The following is a 4997-nucleotide window of genomic DNA, read 5'->3' as shown; positions in this document are numbered from 1 at the left end:
AAATGACGGCCGCGGCGCTCAGCAGGCCCGGGGAGGGGGTGTGAGCGCCAGCGGCAGCGCTGGAGCAAACCCCGACGGGGCGGGGCATGAGGTGAGACCCCACTCACCTGCCCCCACAGGCCAAAGGAAGGCCGTGGCAGCACCAAACAGGTCTGTGGCAGCAAAAGCCCCCAATGCTCGGCTGCTTCCATCGTCGGAGCCGAGCTAAAATGGCTCCGAGCACGCTGACTCATGGCCTTAAATAGGCCCATGCTGGGTGGGGCCGGGAGACAAAGCTCCGCCCGTCCAGGGCAGCCGACGAATCAGCTGCCCTGGAGGACTGGAAATGGCTACCCGCGAGAGGTCCTCCAGTGTCCTAGAGCAACCTCTCGCCGGAAGTCCCACCTGTTGTCCCCAAAATGGGCCTATCCGCTGGCCCCAAGCAAAGCATGCTGGGGCTTGATCCCGCCCCAGCAAAGCATGCCCCAGGAGGGGCCCGCCGGCTGCCGCTGTCTCCTGGCGGCAACACTACTCGCCGGGGGATTCTGGTGGCGGCTGTTTGTACGGTTCATTGACACTAATAAGTCTTGGTTTTTATGTCCAGGGACTTTCGCCATTACAACAATTCTGTTACTTCTAATTTTTCCACAGTGCCCTCACACCTCAAGGAGAGTGCCAGTGTATCCTCAATTTGTCTCTTGGTAGAAGAGACAATTTTGTCTCTTGTCATCCATAGCATGCATCGTACTGACATTAGTGAGTTTGATGAACCTCCTACATACCCTACTGCTAGAAAACCCCCAATTTACCTTGTTTCTTTGGTGATGGTGGTGGGGTGGCAGTTACATCTTGGTTGCATCAAACATAGCCAAACCCCCCCCCCCCCCCAATGCAAAAAGACACATACTATTTTAGTCTGCATTAACAGAAGCATGCTTTCCAAGTCAAGGGAAGTAATAGTCCCAATATATCCTGCATTGGCCAGGCCTCATCTGGAGTACTGTGTTCAGTTTTGCGTGTCTCGTTTTAAGAAGGATGTAGGCAAGTTGGAGTAGATTCAGACAAGGGCAATGAGAATGATGAGAGTTATGGAGAAGAAAACATACAAGGAGAAGTTGAAGGAGATGGGCATGTTCAACTTGGTGACGAGAAGGCTGAGGAGTAACATGATTACACTCTTTAAGTGTACCTCAAGAACTGCCACAGAGAGGAGGGGGGCAGTCCTGTTTTCTGCTGCTCCAGAGGGTTGGACCAATTCTAATGGTTTGAAGTTACAAGACTGTAGATTCCAACAAACATGAGAAGGTGCTTCTTGACAGTAAGAGCAGTTTAGCAATGGAACCAATTGCCTAGAGAGGTGTCCGGTCCTTCTCTGGAGTCTTAAAAAGGTGGCTGATCAGCTAGTTGCTGGGGTTGCTCTTGCTGGAGATTCTGCACTGAGTAGTGAGTTGGACTCGAAGGCCATGAGACCCCTTCCGATATCATGACTCCATGACTATATGATGCCAGCTGGATTGGGGGAAAGCAAGTCCATGGTATTAGCCCTCTGGCTTCTTCTGCAGTGGAGTGGGTGGGTGCAAGAGGAAGAAGCATAGTATAATTCATGACTTGAATCTGACAAATTAACAGGCCACCTCATTTCAACCACCCACATTGTAATGCATCTGCATTGCAGTTAAGTGAAGTGTTTCAGAGGCTACCTTTTCAAAGGCTACATAGAGTGAGTTTCAGAGGGTACATAGGGTGAGGAGACCGCAATGCTGGATTGCCTCTGCCCCTCCCCCCCAACTCTTTTTGCTTCTTTCATACTGTTCATACTCCCTAGACCATTCTCTTTTGGGCTGCAAAAAACCCCAAACCAAAACAAAAAAAGTGGATTGTCCCTCTTAGAAGTCTCCAGGAGTGACATTTCAAATTTTCAATGGGTTACAACGCCTACTCTGCTATTTAATCCCAGTTTTTCAAAACCAGAAATAGAATTTCAATTACTTTGGTGGTCTCTTGTAGCCTGGGGCAGAAACATTAGTCCCCAGCCTGTCACAGTTGCCCACTCCTACTTCAGAAGGTCACAGGAATTTGTGGCATTTCAGTAACATAATGCAGGGTGTGCATAAGACTTGGAGGGGGCAGAGGGTTCCAGTCATTAACCCTCCAAAAGATTCCTGTTCTTCATCAGGTTTCTAGGGAACCCCTGGTGACACTGGACTCCCTGCAGAGAACCATGTCAGCTCTCTGCCTTTTTGCAGACCCAACAGCTAGCATTGGCTTTAAACTGACATCATTACTTTCTTTGATTCTTACTTTGTTTCTACCCCAGACTCAGCACAAGACTTAATGACTGCAGGGAATGCTGAGTCAGCTTCCATTCAGGTGATTCTCAAAGGCAAATCTAGGCATATCTAGCAAAACTTGTTTTTCTTGTCAGCTGCTCTCTTAGTGTGCCTAGTTAGTCACTGCTTTATAAGGGATCTAAAAAGGTCATTCAACATTGCCCAAAGATGTTGACTTCTAGTAACTGTGTGGCTTTACACATCACAGCATTTCTGCCCTTAGTTTATGGAGAAAGCCACATTGCCTAGTGATTAGTACTAGGGCAGTACTAGGACTGACATCCTCTTAATTTCATAAATACTTTAAGTATGCAAAGGAATATTGTAGTACTTTTGAGACTTAGCTTCCAGTATCAGCTGAGATAGAAGTTGGTAGCATGAGCTTTTGTAAACGTGAGCCTATAGATGCATAGGGTGGTGTGGAGAGTCCAGAGATAAACCTATATAAGCCAGTTGTATGTGAGAATGTCAATTCAAATTCAAAACCTTGTGCATATGGAGATAAGAGTCCAAAACATACTGCAGAAATAATCCAGTTTGAGATCACTTTAACTGCCCTGGCTCAGTGCTAGGGCATCATGGGAATTGTAGTTTATTGTGGCACAAGAGCTCCCTGAGAGACAAGGCTAAATGTCTCACAAATCTACAGTTCCCAGAATTCCCTAGCACTGAACTAGGGCAGTTAAAGCCATATCAAACTGAATTATTTCTGGAATGTGTTTTGGACCAAGGTCACAAGTTCAGTTTTAACAATTACTGTTGGAAGACAAAGGTAGCAAGCAGGATATTGCCCAGAGCCAAGGAGAGTAGATAACCCTATGAATGAGTATTGGAATATAATGTGGGAACCAGAGAGGAGATGCCATCAACTGGTCAAGGACTCCCTCATGAGGATGGGGAGGATAGCGCGGTACAGACCACCCCAAAGGAGCGGCCTGCACCCACCCCTTTTCATGCCAGACTGGGGTCAGGGCAGCCTCACTGGCAGCCCTGTGGCCCCATTCTGCCATTTTTTCAGGCCATGGAGAAGTGGCAAAATTCCGCTTCTATGTGGTCTTGAAAAGAGGTGTCTTTGGGGCTTCATGCCCCCGGACACCCAGGGAGCCACAGCTATGGGAGAAAGGGGCCACCCGGCCCCTTTCTCCTCGGCATTGTACCCATGGCCGTTTGGTTGCTGTGGGAACCATGTGCATTGTGAAAAGGAGCTCCGTTTCAGAGCTTCTTCCCACACAGCATCCAGGCCACCATAAACGGCCTGGGGAGGCACAGAGATGTCACATATGTGCCGTGCCGTTTGGATGCAGTGATTGCATGATGCTGTCGTCACGTGCCCCATGTGGATGGCTCCACTAATGATGGTGCCATCCACATGAACTAGGGTTAGGGAGCATGCAGTTGGTACGTGCTCCCTAACCCTAGAATTGGCATGAGTACGCTGCTTTAAGGCAGTCTGTACCACATCTTAGATAGTGTTGAAATGTGTATAGTGGGCCAAGAAATCATTGTCTCTGTTCAGCTCATTGCTGAGGTACTGGATTCTGTGGATACATTCCAATTATGCTATTTCTCTTTACAATCTTCTGTTCTTTTCAGTTAATTTCCATGGCTGAGCAGAGAGTCATAGTCCAGAGTCATAATCCAATACTCAAACCACTACACCATGCTGACTCTTGCTTTGGTTCAACTTACTCTTCCATATATTTTGGTTGGTTTATTTTTCTGGTCATTGTAGTATTTGAAATTCTCAGCTTTCTTTGCACAAGAGAGAACCAGTGTGTTGTAGTGGTTTGAGCAATGGATTATAACTCTGGAGAGCAGAGTTTGAATCCCTGTTTAGCCATGCAACCCCACTGGGTGACCTTGAGCAGGTCACACTCTCTCAGCTTCAGAGGCACCCCCCCCCCCCCCCCCCCCCCCCCCCCCCCCCCCCCCGAATAAACCTTGGCAGGAAAACCCTGTAATAGGATCCCATTAGGATCACCATAAAATGGAAACAACTTGAAAGTACACAACAACAACCTGCACAATAACCAACCTCCTTTAAAACCTACTTTTATCATGCTTTCTCCCTCTCCCCACTTCACAGACATTTTGTGGCTGGTGGAGAGTGGGGAATGACTGACAAGCATTTGGCTATCACATCATGCTGAAGCATCTCAAAACCTTCCTGGAGGTCCTCTTGACATCTTAGAAGAAGATGCCATCATTATGTGTCTAGTGACATAGCCAGATGCAAATTAGCCACTAAATGGCCATGTTGAGGGGAAACCCCAGGGGAAAAATGAGTCTTGCTAAAAATTTTACATTCACGGAGCTCTATATTATCATGGGTAGAACATAAACTCCTTCCAACTGTCATCTTCTGGCCTGGAGGGAGTGAAAGGACAGGTCCAACACCATCGGGCCCAGCCTCAATTAAGAAAAAGAGCCTTCCCTCCAGTCCATCTGCCTTGGTCCAGGCCTCAGAGGGAGAGAAGAACTGCTGGACTTGATCCCCTCCCTCCCACCATTCCCTTCTCCTTTTGTGTCATGTCTTTTTAGCTTGTAAGCCTGAGGGCAGAGAACCGTCTAATTATTATCCCCTCCGTTGTAAGCCACCCAAATTTCCAGTGATTGGGCAGCATATAAATAAATCTTTTTCTTCTTCTTCTTCTTCTTCTTCTTCTTCTTCTTCTTCTTCTTCTTCTT

The sequence above is a fragment of the Sceloporus undulatus genome, chromosome 1 (genome assembly GCF_019175285.1).
Source record: "Sceloporus undulatus isolate JIND9_A2432 ecotype Alabama chromosome 1, SceUnd_v1.1, whole genome shotgun sequence".
NCBI classification, from domain to species: Eukaryota; Metazoa; Chordata; class Lepidosauria; order Squamata; family Phrynosomatidae; genus Sceloporus; species Sceloporus undulatus.
This window is presented reverse-complemented; position numbering follows the sequence as displayed.